This window comes from Topomyia yanbarensis, chromosome 3 (assembly GCF_030247195.1).
Source record: "Topomyia yanbarensis strain Yona2022 chromosome 3, ASM3024719v1, whole genome shotgun sequence".
NCBI classification, from domain to species: domain Eukaryota; kingdom Metazoa; phylum Arthropoda; class Insecta; order Diptera; family Culicidae; genus Topomyia; species Topomyia yanbarensis.
The window spans coordinates 286,469,894-286,492,861 of record NC_080672.1 but is presented as its reverse complement, the minus strand read 5'-3'; positions in this window follow the sequence as shown (position 1 = coordinate 286,492,861).

Below are 22,968 nucleotides of genomic sequence, written 5' to 3'. Positions count from 1 at the left end.
TGTAAAGACATTTCTGAAATCTAACTTTTTACTGGTAGCTCTTCGGCAAAGTTGTAGAGAATATTATTTTTAGCAAATCTTTCATAAGAACTGACTCTCTAACTATAGCCATTCCAATGTTATGTGGTGTTTTCATGAGGACCCCCTTCAAAATTGGTTTTTTCATGATAACTCTTGTCGTATTTATTTCTCCACAAATATGTGTTACGAAATGTTTTAGATATTACGAAAATGCACAACTTTGTTGAATATTTCAAGACGATATTATGTTTTAGGAGAGAGCTACAGCTTTTTTTTGATTAATATTATCAAACTTCATAGCCAGTTTTCTCTAAAAGTTGCAAAAATATGCAGATGAAGTATTATTATTTTGAAACTATCATAAATCCCCTACAAAACCCTGAAGGAATGGTTTGTATCCGATAGTATCCTAAGATGTTATGATCGAATGAAATTGTGAGTATATGAGTTTTTTCGGGGACACTCCGATGCTTGGTGCTCATGGAAGGCATTACACAAATATACAAACTCATTCTGAAGAACCGTTTATCTCTTGCGTAATTAAAGAAAAATTTTAAAACAAAGGAACCTGAGTTATAAATCAAATTAGTTTTCAAATGCTGAAAAAATCACTTACATTTTCTGATCACGAGGTGAGGTGTAATTAATTTGAATTATGTATTCAAATATTGCGGGTAAGTGCAAGCTAATGGTTACCATGATTATTTGTTTAGTGTAATGCAATCTGTGAAAGCAACGCAACATTTTATTTAGGCAATTTCGTTATCTGTTATTGATTAGACGTTTTCTTTCTATTCTATGCTCGTACATTTGTCGCTGTTATTTAATGGTCTGTTAATTAGACATTTCAGTATAACATCTTAATGTTTCAAATACCCTGATGTATCTGTTTGTTATTCAACACAAATTTTCTTTTTTTGTGTAGTCGAAATCAGTAAACGTCAGCTGTTTCAGCTTTGGAAAAAAAAAACAAAAGACGATCATAGTAAAAAATTACATGAAATCTGCCAGGCAATTTTCAAAGCTTATCGCATAGTTCCTGATGATATGCCATATGTTGCAAGCGAAACTGGAAGAATTGCCTCGACTGTCTGCAAATATTTCAATAAGTTATGGCCATGATATCATCGAAGTGAATCTATTGTTCTAAAATACTATACTGATTACTTCAACAGTTCGTTCAGACTACCCGGATACATTTTAAGTAAAATAAATACAAAGCCTATTGAAACTTGTCGAGGAAGAAAAACTCAGCCCTTTTTGGAAAGCACTGACAAAGTGAAGCGCATCAAAACATCAGTCTTGCGATTAACCCATTATAACCCAGGGGTTTCAAAAAGTGAGCCAAATGCAGTGATATCTTCAATTCCACCAAAAAATGTATCAAAGATTATGGGAAAAATAAAATCACCGCTTAAAATGGTTTTGAGAATTAAAATTTCTCGCGCAAAAAATTTCGTGCGCTTAAATAAAAACAACAAATTTTAAGTTGTTTGACATATTTCTTCGGATTTTCTGATAGACAACACTTCTTTTACATCTGTAGGAACGTTTTGTAACATATTGGAATTATTAGCAGGAATTCCAACAATAAAATTCAATTAAATGTATTGCTTACTTTTCAGCCGCCATTTGCCCCAACTATACACATATCAAAAATGTAAACAAAATTATAAAAAATGGCAGTTGTCTTGTTGCACAATGAAATATGAGGTGCAATGATCCCATTAGTGCAATAATGAAGTAGTTAGATGCCAAATTCCGGCGGTAAATATGCGTTAAACGATGGATAGTTCTGCGTATGAAATTTCATACGCTAGGATATAATGGGTTAAAACATTCCTCTGATGAGTTAGCTTTTGCGACACAGATGAAACTTCGAGAGTCAGGGGATTTATCAGCAGCTTTGGTTGCTAAAGAGGCAACCCAAACAACTCTCACTCGTGCTTCTAAAATGCAACGTTCATGGAAGAAAGCACAAGAAATCCGATACACTGGAGCTGAAGCATTATCCTTGATCGTCGAATGCAATTTTACGAAAGCGAGTTATATAAAAATTCAGAAAGATGCAAAAGTACGAAATGTTAAATATACCCATCATACACTAAAGTTATCGTCGAGAAACAAAAATATTACCCCGATGAATCATCCATAACTGTTACCGAGTTTTCTGTCGAAGTTGATTTACAGAAGCTTCTTGATCATACGTCAAACCGCATAGTAGAAGCGAATAGCGAAAACCTACAGTATTTCTCGGACGATGAACTCCTAAGGATCGAACTGACCATAAAGTGGGGATTTGATGGCAGTTATGTTTATCTTATTTTTGGCAGTTTCTTCTTCTTTTTTTGGCAGTTTATGTTTATCTTATTTTTAAATATTCAATATAACACATAATACGATCGCCCCGATTACTAGCACTTTCATTCGATCATAACATTTTAGGATACTATCGGATACAAACCATTCTTTCAGAATTTTGTAGGGGATTTATGATAATTTCAAAATAGCAATATTTCATCTGCATATTTTTGCAACTTTTTGAGAAAACTGGCTATGAAGTTTGATAATATTAATCATAAAAAAAGCTGTAACTCTCTCCAAAAACATAATATCGTCTTGAAATATTCAACAAAGTTGTGCATTTTCGTAATATCTAAAACATTTCGGAACACATATTTGTGGAGAAATAAATACGACAAGAGTTATCATGAAAAAACCAATTTTGAAGGGGGTCCTCATGAAAACACCGCATAACATTGGAATGGCTATAGTTAGAGAGTCAGTTCTTATGAAAGATTTGCTAAAAATAATATTCTCTACAACTTCGAAGAAGACTGAAACTGTCTATCTGCTTCCAGTAAAAAGTTAGATTTCAGAAATGTCTTTACACTGTATTTTGGAACATGGCTGTCTACTTCCGAAAATCCGCCTTGGTAGCTCCAACAACTTTTCCGAAGTCACTAAAACACAGAACCTTATAGTTTTTCCGCTAAATAATTAAAGGCATGAATTTACACATTTTACCACTGTGCAGTGGTGCGTAATCTTAAATTCAGTTGCTTTTTGTCTGAATTTACCAGCATTAAGTTGACTGAAGTTTCACGTAAAGAATTTATGTTCATGCAAAGAATTTATTTAGTTTTATGCCTCTCGATTTATTAAACCAAAGTATATTAATTCAATTTAATCGAACACAATGCTTTAAAATAAAATAAGTTGGCTATATAACTTATGTCTACTTACATGTCTTAGAATATAAAGTGTTCGATATTCATTTCACTTCTTTAAACGGTTTGACAAAAAAAGTTCCATAACTCAAACATTTATGCATGTACCTAAGATCCTGTTTTTCAACATATAACAAATATATTTAATGAAGAAAAAAACATTTGTTTTGATTCGATTATCCGGATGATTCGATTATCCGAAGCGAAATTTTTCTACACCCTACGGATAATCGAATCTGGCCTGTAGTTAGTAGTGAACCTCTAGAAAGGTCTCCCGAAATCTCAGTGCCACGCTGAACTTTTGTTTTAAACAGCCTTGCATTTCACGCTCGTATTTGCTATAACACACGCAGATTTCAATCTATCGGCAACAATTTTCGAAAAACTGACAGCGATAAAAAATTCAATGTAAACAATACCCAAATTTTCAAGAGAATATACCTGATGGGTCATTTTCTACAGCGTTTTTTTTCCGTGATGCAATTTGATGTGGAACACCCTTAGCGTTTTTCTCGAAACAGCTTTTTTTTTTTTTGAGAATCAGCGAACACGGTAAATCAAAAATTAATCAAAGAATTGACTTGATTTTTTTGTGATGCCCAATATGTGTAACCTGTCGATGAACCATAGAAAACTGAATAAAAATATTTTTCTCCCCACTATTTTCAATAAAAATGAGCGAATTTGCAGTAAAATATGAGATTTTTCGGTTTTCCTAAAGCCATTTGCCAAAACTCGAACTTTTTTATTATTTTGGTTAATCGAGCTTTACAAAACTTATGGAATTTCCCATATTAGACAATTTTATCGTGAGTTATCGTGTTCGCCGCGGCGCTGCATGACTTGAAATGGTTGGACGTCTACTTTTGGAACGCTCGTATGTGTGGCTCTGTGTGACTGTTAATATTTTTTTTCGTGCGCAATGAATTTATAAAGCAATCCTAACATTACACAAAACATCTATTGTTGCCTTGCCTTCAAAAACGTAAAACAAAATAACTTTAATTTTAAGCACTTTACACCAGGCGTTCCCCTTAATATAAATACGGTTCTTGAACCAATGCTAGGGAAGCTTTTCCTTCCTTCACAAGGCGGAATAGATTAATAATAGTTGTACGTGTATAATGAAGATAAATTTGTGCTCGTGTAACCGCTGCCGATGGAAATGCTACACATCACAAGCACTTGATGTACTGTCAAAGAAACAAACGTCCACTGTGGCAGAGATTCGCCGGTTTGAATTTTTACCATCCCTATAAAAGAAACGTATATAAACTGATTGTATGAAAGACTTGTTCTGATGCCCGGAGAGCCGTATTTTATATACCCATCGAATCAGTCTGACAAATTGGGGTATGTCTATAGCAATATCAATGTATTTAACATAGATAAAACTCGTGAAAAAATTCCACTCTACTGGCTCGGATCCGAACCTAGTATCCTTATCATTACCCAATGCTACAGTACAGCTCTAGATGCAAAGTTGTAACTATGCATGGGTATTGTGGGTATTGAAAGTTCTCGGTCATCAAATTCAACTCTAATTTGACATATCTCTTGGCAGCTCCGAGTTTATGAAAATATTTCTGTGATCCAAATATAACGCGTAAAATTTGAAATTCAAATATGACGCTTTATAATTTGTTTCAAGTATAGTTGACACAGTGATAAGATTAATTGCAAAACTTTAGAAAAATGTTTATTAAATATTATTAATATGTTTGGTTTCAGATATCTCTTCCATTCATTTTGTCAGAATTATTTTTAAAGGGATCGATTTTACTGATTGCGAAGGTATGCAAATATATAATTATGCATGGTATTCTCCACCAAATCAGTATCCGGCAAACTCTGAATTCGATGAAATAATTTCTCAACTGAATGTTCGAGCCAAAATAAAAACAAGATCATCTCATTACCTCGAACACTAGGGGACATAAGGGTGTGACGAGCCCCTGGGACTAATATTATTAAAATGATAACATGGCAGATTAAATCGAGTTTTTCCAAATTTGATGCAACGGAAGTTAGGCAGTATACGACTAATTTTGTGAAAAAATATTATTTTTTTATGTGGATCCTGTTTTCAACCTTTGTTTACTTCATGGCAACTTCTACTCTACTAGGACCTATTCTGTTTTAAGCTTAAGAACAATTTTCTTATCAATATTGAATTTTTATTTGCAAACCAAACGTAACCATTCAAATGCAATTTATAAAAAAAATATTTACCAGACAAAAGATCATGAATAATGACTTATAATTGATAACGTTAAATTTAAAAAATAAAATAAAACGCATATTTTAGTTAAAATTTTCATTTCGTTGTTTATTGTGTCATTTGACACAACTCTGTGTGAGAGTGCTTCAAAATACTAAAATTTTGTTCAAATACTGCAATCATAGTTAACTTATCTAGAAATATGCTGTTTTAAATCACAACATTGTCAGTAGCCTGTCTTACCCGACCAGTCGAATTCGTCCCTCCTTCCCCGTAACCGTGGGTTTGTGCCGGCTTCATTATTGTCTCGTCGAATGACATCGAGATAACTCCCTACTATCTCGCTATCCTTCTCCAGCGTACCAATCAATCGACATCATTGACATTCGAAGCATTTATTGATGCAACAACACAAAATCCCATTGTCATATTTCACTATTGGGAGCTCAATAAATTCCCTTGTTTATCCCTGTCCAGGTCGGTCCGACCAGAATGCTCCCATCGATTCCGACCGAATTCGAATATGTTTGGAACCAGGGAATCCGGCAAGGGGGAATTTTTTCGGTGGTGGTGCTGCCGCTAGTGTTGCTGACGTTGATGATGTGGAGCCGTGCAATTTTCGAAATGTATTTGAAATGGAAAATGTATTTATAGAGTAATTTCAATCCCGCTGCCCCCGAATGTCGGGCACATTTCTGCCGACGATGCCTTTGTGAGCTAAAATCATGTGCCACTGTTTCGATTCCGACACAAAAGCCAGCTTGCAGGGATACGAATATCATCATTATTGTTATTATCATCATTACCGATACATTGTACAAAGTAGTAAATGGGTTATGATGAAAATTATAGTAAATCGGTTGTTGTTATTTGGAAACATTTGTTGGAAATTGTTTTGCTTCTTATCAAGAATTTCAAGATAACCCAGAATTTGGTGTATTCCATGTTGACTATATCGGGGCTTTTGTAAAGTTGGGACAGGTTTTTTAAGCAAAACTGGCTGTTAAAATTTCTTCCTGAGAACTTAATCTCATAACCTGTTTCAGTTGTACCCTATCGAAAATAAGTTATAAACATATTTATTCTAATCGCATAAGACGAATCGACAATTGGGAATTAGGAACAGTTTTATTTGGTATTGTAAGGGAAGGTTCTCATTCAAGTGACCAAAAAGTAAGCAACAATTGGAATTTTTTGTGGGCTAATGAAAAAACATAGAAGGTTTTAGGATTCAAAAAGTTTTTATTTTCGTGTTCATTCACAATTTTATTTAAACGAAAAAACAAAATGGTACCCGTGGTGACGTTCTGTCTAAGGCACCCATCGCGTGGAATTCCAATACTGCGTACAGCCTGCGGCCTCACAGAATCGATCTAAAACACAAAACTAATAATAAGGCTCTAAAGTAAACTAAATTTATTGGAGGAATGACCTAAGAACGGGTAAAATACTTCAAAATTTGACCTAATGATATGATTTCAAACTTTGAGATATTTTTTTAAACCCGCCTTTTTTCGCCTTTAAGGACTCACTAAAAATAGTGAATACAAAGAATTTGAAGATTTTATAGGTCATTCCTCCAATGAAACAGTGTGATGATACATTTCTTATAACTCTTATCGCTTTCTTCGGGTATTATATCGATTGAAAACATCTAGAAATTGATGCTTCGTAATGTTTTTGATAAAACCAGCCCGGTGATAACTCGACAGCTTCCATATATTGAACTCATAAGCACATTTTGTAGTGCTTTGGTGATGTCATGGCGGCTCGAACGGAGCAAAATTTAAAAAAGGGTTCATCCCATTTTTCCATATCTGTAAGAAATATTCAATTTGAACATTTCTATCACCAAATTTATTTCGCTGTTCAAATTTAAAACTGTCGTACTTACACCATACCGAAACCGAAAAAAAAGGTTCCATTTTGAATCCAAAAAATCCAAAATAAAATGAATCGATTTTCGGAAATATAAGAGTATGATTTTCAAAATCGAGCCACTTTAATTTATATTGGAATTTCCGAAAATCTTTGGGATCGAACCAACATCTTCCAAGACATGAAATCCTCCGGTAGAAGCCGTTCCGTTAGGTTTCTGTCAGACTGGAGCCGAGTAAAATGCGAGAAGAATTCTGAAGGGATCAGTACGAAAACCATCGCAATATCTTCCGGATAGAATTATTGCAAAAGTCTAAAAAACTCTGGCAGGAGTCGAACAAAATTGTACATTTCTGGCAGCTAAAACCGGGCACTAGCGGTTTGCTACCGGAATTCTGTTAAAAGTACACAAATTCCATTCCACCAGTTTTGCTAAATGTGTAGAAAATCCTACAAATCTTGTTTATATTCCCGACCAAAATGCTAGAATTCTTGACGTTCCTAATTATTTGAAACAAGATGTCATACGTTCACGAATTGTTAAGCCTGGTGATTTACTTTGATGGGCCAAAATGCTTTCATTTATATTTTTCGAGAAAAAAGCACCGATTACTCACTTTACACCACCATGGCTGCATATATATTTTCAAGGTCGTAGCATAGCAAACCACAGCCAGGGCCGTCGAGAGCCGCGCGGGGCCCCGGGGCTTAAATAACTGACGGGCCCTACTCTGGACGACTTCTTATTTGAATGAGGCTAAGTGTATAAGTTTATTATACGGAGAAACCGCCAAAAAACAAAGATACCTAAAATCATCGTGCAAGAATAAACGTTCTTTAAAAAATGCACACAAGACAAATATTACTGTTTTTGTCGTTCACTTTACGCTGGCTCGAGTTGAAAGTAGACTAAGAAGTGTTGTCTTTGTTGGAAAGAAACAAACTGAATAGCGAATAGGTTAGTTCGCTTTAAATCTTGGTGAAGCCCAATTCCTATATTAGTGAATCCCAAATTATGCGAATCCAAGTTGAAGTTTGAACGTCTCTAATAATACCATAAAATAACCAGTTTCTTATTTGGTACATAGCCGCACATCTTAGTTTAATCGAAAACTTTTTTTTCCAATTTGTTTATTTGATAAGGCACGTATGCGTTAGCTTAAAGGTGCAATTTTTTCATTGTTTTACATTTTGAATTTCTTAAAACTAGGGGGTTACACATTTCAATATTATTTTGTTTTATATAATGAAACTAAAAAAAAACTTTACAGCTAACTTATACATATAAAAGAGGGTATCTTTGTATAGTAATTCACTTTATGATTTTTAGAAGGGAGATTGTAGGAGAAATTAATTATTAACTAAGCGGAACATTTTACAAGCTTATTAACTAGAAATAACTAGAGAGAGTGGTTCAAGATTAGGGGGAATTAATTAGGGCTATTTTAAAATAGTGGTACTGTTGTGCATTTCTTAACGAGATTAAATATTGATCAACTAAAACTAGAAGATAGGGGGGCACATAAGTTTTGGGAAGATATTCAAGGGGAGAAGGGGGTGAAGTCATACATCTGTGTATCAGAGACATGGGAGGGAGGGTGGATAAGGCAGAACGGGGGGGGGGGGGTATATAAACTTTCACTTTCCGGCATCAGGAATTAACGGCCAGGATTACAGATTCGAACGGATTGATCAACTAAAACTAGAAGATAGGGGGCACATAAATTTTGGGAAGATATTCAAGGGGAGAAGGGGGTGAAGTCATACATCTGTGTATCAGAGACATGGGAGAGAGGGTGGACAAGGCTGAACGGGAGGGGGATATAAACTTTCAATTTCCCGCATCAGGAATCAACGGCCAGGATTACAGATTCGAACGGATGCAGCAAGGATTGGGACGCCGGGCGGTTTTCATCGAGCTGGCAGGGGTTCCTCCAGACGATTTCGTAGTACGGCTCAGATACGGATCGGAAACACACCGCGTTGCGCGTGTGATGTTGTACTGTAGATCTCGTGTTGTTGTTTCATTCGACAGATGTTTTGTCTCGTCTTGGAGTCGTATCAAACCATCGTTGGGGTACGGTAGGCGAAAGAGGGCACTTCTGGGAATGATAAGAGAAAAGATGGGGGCATTTAAATTTGGATATTGATGGTTTTGAGGAACGTGTATATAAGGGACATGTAGAGAATATCGCGGCTTGCTAGTACATCTCGAACCGGGACATTGGGTGATCTTCCTCGGGCCCGAGCATCGAAAACTTTATCTTCGTTTGTTAAATGATTTATGCAGATTCATTCTTCTTCATATTTATCAGGGATATCACCAAGCTCAATCGCAATGTATAAACATTTACCGTGAAGTTGCTTAAAGTTTAATTTTAAGTAGGTTTATTCGTCCAAAATCACTCATTGAAATTCGTCGTAACACAATCGTAACGAAGCCTTGGACACTTTGTGACCACTAAATTCTTCTTCGAGTGCCGGTTTCGATGTTTACTGGCACTGTAGTTGGTATCGTGCATTTTGGTCATCGATAGATTGGATGTAATGCACCTTCCTCCTCAGTCCTCGGTATCTAGTTCAGGGTTCTTTAACATCCTTGGACGCATGTTCTCCATGTAGCATTGACTATATCGCGTTCTATTGATTTCGGTGAATTCAGTATTTTGGCTCAAAACTTGGAGCCAGACCATTCAGAATTAGTGTACACTGCAAGGCGAGAATTTATCTTGAATATTGCATTAGTTATTCTTCGTACACCCAAATCAAACCCTGTAAGAATGACTTGCATTAATGCAAGGATCGCTATCTCAAATAGCAAGTGTTCTGGTAATGTGCCAAAATTGCAAGAAGCTTCAGAACAGACAAAACGAATTTTTCCTATGTATTAACGATATTTGCATTGGTGACCAACACGCGTTTGGCAAAAAATACTGCTAGCATTGAAAAGGGGATCCCGCCAGGGGAGATTAACGTTCCGGCAGTCACGCTAGTGCACTGAATACACGCTGCTTTGAAAATCCAGCGAAATCGGCTTAGGGCACCAGCGGGTGCTTGCTCAGGAGGTCATTTGCGCGACTTCCAGAGGGTTAATAACCAATACTTTATCCAACCAACCATGCTATCAAATAATTATCACTGGATAAAAGTCATATATAAACACTCGGACAATTTCACGATTATGAAAAGACAGCGGACATACACATTTGAACTCATGCTCATGCGCATCGCACATGAGAACAGAGCGTTAAAACCCATACAATCAGCACATCCGCAATTCGATGCTGTTTTGTGTGTAATAAATGAGCCACAATATTGCGTTTAATGGTGTTGGTGAGGAATGAATAAAAGCCGACAGTAATGGGGTTTTCGATTGATTGACACCGGTGTAGTGTAGTGCACTGGTTTTGCACTTTCTAGCAGAAGTGTCAATGGAACATACCCAGTTTTCTGCACTTCTGCTAGAAAGTGCAAAAACGGTGCAGTTTCAGTGCACTCCATTACACCGAATCAATCGAAAATCCTATAAATAAAAACTCGCCTTGCGTTGCTATAATAACCAGCATAGGCTTGTGAATGTGGTGGCAATCCTTTGACAGTTGTGTTGAAGAAACGTATTTAGTAAAGATGCTGAATCCCTCTGGATAAAAACTCGACACGTCAATCGTTTGTTTGTCAATGGCCCTCGTTCCAAAAGGTTTCGAAGCGATTTTCTTCGGAATGAGGGCTTATGACAGGTCTCGTGCTCGATTGGAATGACACTTACTGATAAATAATAAGAATAAGATAGAGATGGCGAGTCTTTATCCAGAGGGATTCGGCGTCTTTAGAATTTAGGTATAACAAGGGATGAAGTCTAGACCAACATGAGAAAAGGGCGGAAGTCCAAATGAGAGTCTCTCGTTGTTTACTCTCTCTCTCTCTCTCTCTCTCTTCAGTCAATAACTCGGCCGCTTCTACGTTTGCTCCTTAACTCTTAGCATAATATGCTAGACAACATCAGAGTCTTTCCATATTTATTGAAACAATGTTGGAAAGTTTTATGTTGACGACATAATAATCGAAAGAGATAGCAAACACAGAGAGACTCTTATTTGGACTTCCGCCCTTTCAACATGTTGGTCTAGAAGTGTTTTTATATGCTGGCAAAAATTGCAAGCGGCATTAACTGCAAAATTTCAAGCAATGCTAACATTATTTGCAAGTGATTGTCGCTTGCAATTATTGCAAAAGATTTTAGTTTTGGGTGTAGAAGATTAAACAATTTGCTGTCAAAAGATTTCAGTTCACAGGCACACTTTTATGTGGTTTTTGTTTGAAGCGAAACTGAGTCAGTTTCTAACCCTAACTGCTGTCAAAATGTATGAACTGATAGCGGTTGGGGTTAGAACCTGACTCAGTTTCGGGTTCAAGCAAAATCGCCATTAGTTTGGCTTTGTCACAACAGTGAGTAGCGAGAAGATGTTATGAAAAATACTTTTAATGATAATTTTGCAGTTCACGATAATAATAATTTCATAGATTTATCTTTCATTCTTTCAACCTAACAATGTCAGTCATTTTGAAGTAGTACGTGGAAAGTTTTTGCTATACTTACAGATTTGTTTGGAATAAAAAGACTTATGTCGTTTTTCGAAAAGCTCAGATACAGAACATGCCAAATTGTTTCAAAGGATATTTTGGTTGACCAATCCAGTTTTGCATGTTATTTGAATATAATAGTTTTGTTGATTAAACTCAATTTATTTATTTCTAATATTCCAACGTTTTCTACTACATAGTAACAAAATATATTTTGATGCTATGTTTTTAAAGATTCAATCTGGTTTAATTGTGCACACCGCAAAATTCTTATTGAGGAAGAGAAATTAAAACCTTTATTTCATCGAAAGATATTTTTAAAAAATATTCACAATAATAGTTCATATTTCTGGAATTTTTTCAATACGCTTCTATCAAACATTTTTCAATGGGGTTAATTAGTACAGGGATATTGCAATTAATGTTTGTCTCGCATTATTCCTTTTCAAATTTTCTACACTCTTCATCCAGTTTTATTTAGAGGAAAAAATGCGGGCCCCCAAGATAGACCCGGGCCCCATGGTAGTTGCCCTGCCTGACCCCCCCCCCCCTCTTATCGGGCCTGTCCACAGCATTCAGCATGGTTAGATTTGACTATCTGTTTGAAAATTTAGAAGAAGATGCAGATCAAACCATAGTGTGCATAATTACCTGCAGAAAATACTGGCTTTCCTTATTATGAACTGATTACAAGTCCATGGATGGTGATTCGCAAGACGGCGTAGTTGCCGTGATCTGGGAGAGTCACCCCTTGTATTCAACACTCATGAGGAACGGAGCCTGTTTATGGACCGCAGTGATCCCAATTGGAGCCCGAGCCTTATCATCCTGAGACCAGATGGCTACCTGTTCATGTCCCAGAATTGAAGGAACCGTTTCTACCGATCTACACAAAATTACAAAGTGAATTACAGCCTCTTTGTTGCTTTACGAAAAATATGCCTATTTTTTCGCGTTCTGCGGTGGTGTAACCCCTCTCGTTGTTTCCGTTTAAGGTGCTTCTATTTCAGCTCTAGTCTTTTATAGAGATTAGTTATGGAAATACTCATATCAATAAATAATCCTATAGCATAAAATACTCTTATTTATAGTACTACGCTTTCGAACTTTTAATTCTCCTCACTACATGATGAAGCAATAAAAAGCACATATTTGCATCATACATACTCATACTTTATTAATCACGCGTGTATCTCATTTTTAATAAAGATAAAGATTTTAATAAAGTGGAGAGAAAATAAATTAAAGGGGGTGTGATCTTACCCCTATGGGGTGTCGGTTTTACCCGCAGTGCCTACAAAAAGTCACTTTGTTTTCCTAGTTTTACAACCAATAATTTTTAATGAAATTAATTTTTTGAATCGCTGGAAAAATTAAGTCTTGTTAAGAATTTTCTGAAGAAGAATTCTGCATAAAAATTATAATTTTATTGGTTTTGTGGCAACTTAGAAAAAGTGTTAAGCTTAAGGTGTCGGTTTTAACCGTAATTCCCCTATTCGTTGTCATAGTTTTACTTTAAAATTACATTGTTAATCATTTCTTATCCGAAGGTTGAATTATTTCTTTTTCCGTTGATTGGACGATTTCAGTTTCCGTTGTCTCGGGAACATTTAATGACTCTTTTTGTTATTTTATAAACATTTTTCATTTAGCAAATTGTATTCGAAAGCATTGTAGCAAATCAAACAAAATTCTCAAACACACAATGGAAGAAGCCAGTTTTACCCTTATTTGGTAGTTGAAGCCTTTATCAACATTTTTACAAAATGATAAAAGGAGAAGTCTACTATAGCTTACCCTTTTTACTAATCAGCCTTGTCTCGACGGACATGATGCGTGTGATTTCTTCCAATGAACCCAAACATTCAATTTTACGCTTCGTGTCACTTTCACCGGACCTGACATATACCCCTTGTCTATTGGAAGTGCTCTTGCGTGGTGTAAAAATACAGATGAAAGTCAAAAACACTGCCCAAAACAGTAGAACTAACGTTTGGCATCTGAGGTGGTTGTGGTTCGGTTTTGGTATGATGTTTTTAAGAGTAAATTACGAACAACGGGAACGGCCATTCGCATTTCTATTAAAACGAGTTCATGATTTTTTTCGTATTTTAAAAGTAAACTCTAGTACAAAGAGTAAATATAATAGTAATATTGTAGTATCTGGCTTTAACCAGGAACCAAGGTAAGTTGGAACAGTGTCCATGACTAGCGGAACACCACCGGCATACTTGCATCTCTTTTGCCTTTCTCATATAGAAAGGTTATGCAATCGCTCTAAAAATCGTCAACCTACACACCAAAAAATAATGAAAATTAAACGACGTGTAAATCAATACGAATGTAAACATACAAAGCTGGAATCAAAAATTTGATTGAAAATTAAGTTGAATTCGATGCACTCAATGCTAGCATCAGAAAGCATATGATTTTACACTTTCGTTCGTGTAATATTACACGTCATTTATTTTACAGCAATATGGGATTAAAAATACATTCAAGAGCATTGGTTTGCCGTTTAATGAAACTGTAATTTCCAATCAACGTGTTAGATTACAACAAATATCGCTGAAAAAAGCATGACAAGTTGTGTGTATTTGTGCCGGAACTTAAGTTTACATTTATATTCATGCTCCAAATATGTGCATGAAAATAAATTTAAAATTGCAAAATATTTTTTTCTGTGTAATCCCGGTCCGGAGGGCCGAATGTCATATGCCATTCGACTCAGTTCGTCGAGATCGGAAAAAGTCTGTGTGTGGTCAAACATTTTTTTGACTTGTATGGGCTTAGGTAGGAGTATGCAGTAAGGGGTTGCTACTTTAAAATTATAACTAGTTTCAAATTTCTTAAGGGATCTTCCTCCTCGATTCGCCGCTGGTTTCAAGCGATGTTTCAATGTCGACACATAGTATCTCAAGATCTTGGATCCATTTTATGTATGTGCAAAACGTACTGAATATGTAATATACATTTCCACCATTGTATTGAACATAATGAGCCATGGAATCGTAGTTTGGACAAATGAAAAAGGCACAATTGCACCACTAGGTGGATTAAAACAGGTTTTTTTTTCAAAATTTTTGAAGGTCGTTAATAAAAAATTCAAAAAATATACTGAGCTATGTTTCCGATTAACCGAATCTTAATCAGCTCCTACTATCAGCTTCTGTATAGTTACCTCGTCCGCTTTTTGTATTCTTCAGATTCCGCTTGACGGTTACCTGCACGTTGTGGGCGGCAAACCACTCAATGACCTTTTTTCATAAAATCAGGATACCAAATCCAGCAAAAACCGCACGGTATAATCGTGTTGCTTCAGAAAACGAGCAAACGTTTTTCCAAATATTCGTTCACAAAAATTACGTGGTTGCTGTCCCGGTTGCAATGAAAACGTGGCTTTTCAAGCCATAGTTACACAGAGCTTGCCAAACCAGATATTTCTTAGCTATTTTTGCAGTTTCATATGCTTGAAAATTTCTACCAATTCCTGCTCAGGAAAATGTTTAAGTCTCCTGTAACGTAGGTTTCGCCATCATTTACCATTCAATCTTCGTGCACAACTTACAGGATTGCGTTTTGGACGTGTTGCTACGCGTTCCATCGAAATTTGAAGTCACTATATCTTAATAGCTCGACTTCTTTTTTAGCTCAGTGTCATTTTCCTAGCTTGCTTGTGGCATCTTGCATAGAAGTTTGAATTCCGCAACCGACTGTAGGCAAAAGTTTCCCGATTCAGGCCACTTTTATCGACATTCCCGACTAGCCCAGTAATAGAGTATTTTCGATGAATTTTTTTTTAAATAATCAAATTGGCGATGCAGAAAGTATTAGTCTATTCAGTCAATTTCAATACAATTATTCAACATTTGAACAACATTTTACTGAATTTTTATCCCAAAATCAAGAAAATTGAGTGAGTGAAAGTGAATCTTCAGGAAAAAATGCCATAGCTCAAAATTTAATATGCTAATCGACTATGTTGGCAAAAATCAGAATTTTAATTTCGACGTGCTTTGAAAAAATCAAAAATCGAGCAAAAAAGCTTTTGTAGTTACCTAGAGCTCTATTGTGTTACTATTATGTGATTTTTATTATGTGATTAATTGAATGAATATTCCAATATTCTGTTTCGCCACAACAATCTTTCAAAAAAATCCGTCTTTTTTACGGAATTAACGTGTTAATTTTATTACCAATTTCCCTATTTATATGAGCCTGCCTTGCCCTCTAGTCCAAGACGTACCCAGGAACATTAATATATTTTTCAAATCTTTTAGGCATTCTTGCCTTTTGTTTGATTTAATCAATCTCTACATTGCACAGCGGTTTTTTCCGCCAAAATCGTGCGATCTATTGATTACGCCTAAATCGTTAAATTTGCATCAATGACGTCTTCAGAGGAAGTTGTTTACACTATAAGCCCTTTCATACGGTTTTGTTATTTTAATGATTAATCTCCCTAAAAGTGAGATATATCTACCAACTCTCTTGCAAGTATATATTTAAATCATGCCTTCGGCAAAGTTATAGAGCAAGCCTTTGCCAACAACTTTGCTGAACCCAAGCAACACTTTCAACATTTAATGGCCGCAGTTTGTTGCATAACCATACACTTTTGCTGGTGCGCTTTTTCAGTTGATAAATCAGTTGAATAATGGTTTATGTACGCTTCTTTTCTACAAGTTTTGTTGCAGAAACTGCTAATCATCAAGCGGTGCTGCTCGGGAAGACAGTAAGTCTTTAACTTTAATATCTTCTGGAAGAACGAAGTCGGCTATCTATATTATTGCTGGTTGTTTATGGATGATCCCTTTACAGCCAATTCAATAATATAACTTTTGCAGTATCATTCTGACAAGTTCGGTGTGTTCCGTAAAAAGGTTTTAATAATCAAAATGAACAACTTTCTATATTACAGCAATGGCTTATCTCGAGTATTTTCAAAGTTCATTCGTTAATTTTTGAAAAATAAAGTGTTTTAAATGGTGATTGGTTATTAACGCGGAAACGGCTGAGTTTACGTCAATAGTTTTTTCGGACAACTCATCGAAAATAGCAAGATTTGTCTGTTGCTGCTATGATTTTTGTGATTAATGTTCCTATAAGTGAGACTTTTCAACAATTTTTTGTTTGGTAAAGGAAATGACCTAACATCATTAAAAAAGTAGTGGAGATTACTTTCACGAATATTTTTGCTGAATACATGAAGACTCTTATTTAAATGCTGGAGAAGTTACTATTCGTTATATTTGAATGGCCCCAAATTTTTTTTTATGATATCGTTTCAATTATCATTCCTACGGGTTTCATATATTCTACGAAGTTATTTCCCACGTCAAAATACATAAATTTTATTAAAGAATAATTTTTCTCATCTCGAGTATTTTCGGATTTACGGAGATATTATTTAAAATCATCTATATATATATATATATATATATATATATATATATATATATATATATATATATATATATATATATATATATATATATATATATATATATATATATATATATATATATATATATATATATAGTTATTTAAAATCATCTATAACTCTACTGGAGACAACGGTAGACAATCAAACTCTATTGAGTTTTATAATGTTGACGTAGCACTTCTAAAGCTGGCTGCCCGTTTTTGCCCGTTCAAAAGTTATTATCTTCAAAACATTTGCTAGTTTTACCAAAAATTACTCAATAACTTCTAATTCACAAGAGATAGACCGATAATCTCTTCTGCAAAGATATGTATATTAATAATACTAACGACTTTGTCGAACATACTGAAGCTTTATCTATGATAAGAAGTTATGTAGAAAAAACTGTTTCTCAGGAGTCATTCACAAACAACGGTCAATAACTTCGAGTGCACTATAAATAGATTTGTGGTCTTCAGTAAACATGTTCGCAAAAACAAGTTTTTTAATGTTACACGGTTGCGTTTCGGCTTCGCCTCATCAGAAACCGACACTAACTTTTTGTCGGAATAGATTAGCGCCGGCTTGACGCAAATCCCTTAAAACTAAAACACACTTTGTATTTCAATCGAACGACAGATCAAACGTGATGTCCCGTCCGAGCAGAAAATCTGTTTATGCCGATGAGACACAGTGAAGTCGAAACTCCTCCTTAGGATGAAATATAGCATTAAGTTCTTTAATATTTGTGAAGACATCATCTTGTTTTTAATACTTTGAAAGGGGATCATTCATAAATTACGTAACGCTTTTAAGGGGGGGGGGGGGTTCGACAAGTTGTTACATATTGTGATATTGGGGGAAGGGAGAGTAAGCTAGATCGTTACGTAAGATGTTTTCACATGTTTTGTTTTGTTTCGAATAAATTTTTTTTAAGGAATTTGTTACGTAATAGGGGAGGAAGGGATGAAGAAATTTGTGACAATTTGTTATATGGGGGGACGGGGGAGACAATTTTGAGCAATTTTTGAGTTACGTAATTTATCAATGGTCCCAAAGATTCATATAAAAATCTCACTTTAAGGGGAATAATCACTACAACTCTAGCATCAAAATGAAGGTCTTGAATCGTTATAAAACATTCCAAAAGACATCATTGTTATCATTGTTTTTGACGAAAAAACAACAACTGGGCATTGGTCGGAAGAAGGAAGAACGGAAGATCGGCAGAACGGATGAATGGAAGAACTGAAGAACGGAAGAACAGAAGAACGGAAGAACGGGAGACTTGAAGAACGGAAAAAGGAAGAAGGAATATATCATTCAAATCGGTCAACGTAATTTATTCGTCTCTCAAGCCGCGCGTCGCATTCAAAAATCAATTCGAAACAAAAACCACTCAATCGCTGCCGCCTTTCCTAAATCACATTAGCTAAGTCTTGCATGGTATTAAAACTGTTTTTGGCTTGATTTCGATTGGAAGCACCGCTCTCGGCATAGTTATCGGAACGCAAACTCAAAGCCGGCCATACTCATTGGATCGATTCGGCTTGTAAGAGTTCGAATGCTATTCCATTTCCTGATAGAAGCTTGGCGCATGCAACTCCTATGCTGCTTGTCGAAAGGGGGATAAACTTTTCTAATAAAAGGATTTTGAATGACATTTGTGTCACGTTGCGTTTTTTCAGCTGGAAATTGCTCCGGCTCAGGCAGGCATGGTGTTAGGGTCTTTGATAGCATTGGATTTTTGCATTGAACCTACAGACGAAGAGTGGCTGCAATTCAAAATACTATTACCACTTTTTCGAGAGCTTCGAGTGCAATGTTTGTGGAAGCTTGCATGTGAGGATGGATAGTAGAATGGTGTGTATATGCGGGGATTTCGTTTTTGCATGTGGCTACTAGACTACCAACCATCCTGCAGACCCGGTCAGTTTGCAGAAGGAAAGGCTTAATGTGCAATTGATAAATATAGGACATACAGGGTGACGAAGTTATCTTTGTCTAATTCACTAGGGTACAGTAGTTCAGAAAACAATAGAAATGATTTTTTTTTTCGATAGAATGCGTATTAGTTACAGCAATCGAGAACTTTTGTTTCACCCTGTACTTGACTAAACCTCATGCATACATCTATTGAGCCTTACAGGATGCCTTCGGTTGGATGCACTTGAGAAAAGCAAAGCTTCCAAAAAGCAAGGAAGCAAAAGTGAGATAGCACCGATAGTTGACAGTGAAATTTTAATGCTGAATATGTAGCTGTTCTGATTTGGTAGGATGGAACTTATCCCGGGCTAGGCAACGAACGACTAGTGCAAAAAGGGCTTAATTGATTGTGCAATCGGCAGATGACTCCAGTTCGAATTTCAAAGCTACTAGTGATTCGACTGTCCTCGATTAAATTGTTATTCTATGCCTTGCCTTGAAGATGGAGCGTGACGACTGAAATACACTGTTTTCGGGAAATTGATTTGAAGCGCTTTCAGTGTCGTCTTGTTTGTTTTAATTTCCATGGGCACCATTGTAACGCTTCGGTTGGGACTCAGCCCTTTTGATACGTAAACGTGTTTGTGGACGAAGAAATTTGCAAGCGTTAAAATTGTTAGTGGTGAAGAACAGAGATGTTCTCTCTGGTGTCGAATCATTCGATTTGAATGTTGTAGTTACCTGAAATTCTTTGTTTCTATCCATGCTGACAAGAGGTTTTCAATTCGGAAAGCAGGATGCGTTATTGGGACTACAAAAAAAATGTGAAAATTTTTTATCAAGTATATGTAAAAGTTACTTTTGCTATGAATTAGATATTTTATTTACTATTGCTACAATTCCAACTAAGAGCATGGCCCGGTATATATAAACCGATCTGATCTGATCGATTCCAAAATTTCGCACATCATGACGATAATTCTAGCTCGAAAAACATCACTGAGATTTAAAATACTGTTTGTTTTTTTCGCAAATTTCTATTTTCGAATTCAAATTTGGAGACTAGGGATTTTTTGAGAAATTTGATACATCGAAAGAAGTGATATGTATAAACCAAGTTACCCGGCATTACTACACAAGACGTATACTTACTTACTTAATTTTTATTAACGTAGCATTAAATAGATTTCATTCGATACACACAAGATAGACTTTTTTTATAATTGGAAGGTAAAAATTCAACAGATTTTAGCATTGCGAGAAAGCCACCTATCATGATCAAATAAGATTTTTCGTGTTTCATGACCCCAAAAGTTCCAATAGAAAATAGTTTCGGAAACCTTCATACACTAGCAAAAAAGTTGGACAAGAAAGGCTTAATAAGATTTTGATTGGATACCCGGTAATCCTTGGAGACGATTTCAAAGATGGATACTAGGCTATGCGAAGAGGGCGCCAGCAGTAATTTTCATTGAGGTGACATAATCACGTAACCTTTGGTAGTTCGTCGTTAGTGGCAAACATGATTTGAAGAGTTTGCAAAGACTACATGCGCAGATGTCGAAACGATGCTACGAGGACAGGGACAAGGATCTCTTTGTGGAAGCACTGCACGCACTATTCTAACTTGAATAACAGAAACGTTAGTTATGATATGTGACACCACCATATAAATAAAACTGTGGTCAAGGAACAGATGACGCCTAGCTTCTAGAGATGGTCGGGTTCGGGTTTTTGGACCCGAAACCCGGACCCGATCCTGAATTTTTTAATTTTTTAAACAAACATTCATGAAAGAGTATTCAACAATACGTGTTTCACATCTAAAATCTCTTTGCGATTTATTTTTCATGATGATTAGTAATAAACCAAGTCAACAGGAATTTATCGGAAAATATCGGTTCAACTTTCTATAATGGAATATGAATTTCGATAGGTACTTTAAAACTGATAGGCCGCGGCGACTTTTTCTCTACGTAAACAGTTTTGTGGGGTACATTCGTACCTCAGAACTAAAATCACTCTAATATGTCTAATTTTTATTAAATTTATAATTAAATTGGATAGTTTTATTCTAAAACCATTCGTAAAGTAACCTGTTTAAAATATTCGTGTTTTGACTATTTAATTATTTAATATTTCATTTTGTATAGAACAAGTCTTTAAAACGCGTCAAAATTCCCTTTTTTCTTCATATTGCAGTTTCAAATCGATTTCGACCATTTATACGACGTTGCAAAACTTATTAAATTTCCTTTTGAACAATTTTTTTCAAAAAACCGGTCAAAAAGTATATTTATTCCGATGCTTTATTGAAAACCAAACGCCAATACAAATGTTAAAAATACAGCAATATGCAGTAACAGAGATGAAACAGGAAGGCGTCGAAGGAATCAGTAGAGCCGGTGCATTGTACGTGTATATAAAGTAAGTATGTTCCAGAGCCTGGGCTGCAGAAGATAACGAATCGAATGATGCGTCTTGCATACTATATACAAATCATATTCACGAATGTGTTTGACTTTTTCATCCGCAAAAGCAAAAATTACGATGCCGATCCAAACGCATTTTATAGTTACTTTGCTATAGTGCTTTGTTATACCAAATAACAGATACTATTATTCGGCAGAGTTGGAACTTATACAATTTTACACAAGTTTCTCGCTTACTATGTATCGATATTTTGCTTTTAAAAAAAGATATAATAATATTTTTGAATTATGCACACATGACAAAATACTAACGCAAACGGTTTTGTGGGGTACATTTGTACCCCAAACAAACTATTAGCAAGCACTGTTAAATTGGTCAAATGAAACAAATAGGTTGTACCTGCCTTCACGGAAGTTTAATAACCAAATTGGTGTATGATAAAGATTGCTTGCAATTAAAATAAACTGTAACGGAAAAATTAGAATTTGAGCTCATAAATTTGGTGGTACTTTGGTGTCATTATGGCGGTTCAAATTTAAAAAGAGCACATTATATTTTTCTAAAGGCAGATAGCTTTAGGCCAAATTTATTTTCTAGAGACAGTCTTTGTTCCATCAGACTTAAACCTAGCTTCAGTTCCGCCAGGTTTCGTTGTTCATGACACTCATATGGTGATGGGATAATAGCACCACTATCAAATCAGTGGTACATATATGAAACAAGCACTTTCTGTCAGATTGTTCCCGGGCTGAGCTGTTGCATGATCCGGATTCCTTCAAGAAAGTACATGAATTTCCACGAACTTAACCAATTGACCGCAAAAATTTTGTGTGTTCTGTTGAAGCCATTAACGGATTTTTAAAAGTTTGGAGTCATTCCGAGATGTCAAAGCATCTCTATTGGCGCGCTTACCGTATAATCTGAAGCATAAAATAACTTAGATACCCAATCATAGATCGTCCTAACGCTAATGATGGGACATCAAGAACACGTCAGAAAATGATTGACACCCTTCGATACAGGTTTGACCGTTCCAACCAGTAACGTGGGTGACGTCATGTAAACTGTCGAATACGAATTGCCAATTGCCATAGCTTAATTTATTACATGTGATAAAATATACGAAACTGCCTTGCAGGAATGGTTTCTGATAAAAAATCAGAAATTTTGGTTAAGTACGACGGGCAAGGTTGTTGGAAACTGTGACCATTAAGCTTTCTGTTAGCCACCGATTTAACTTAATTTCCGGTTAA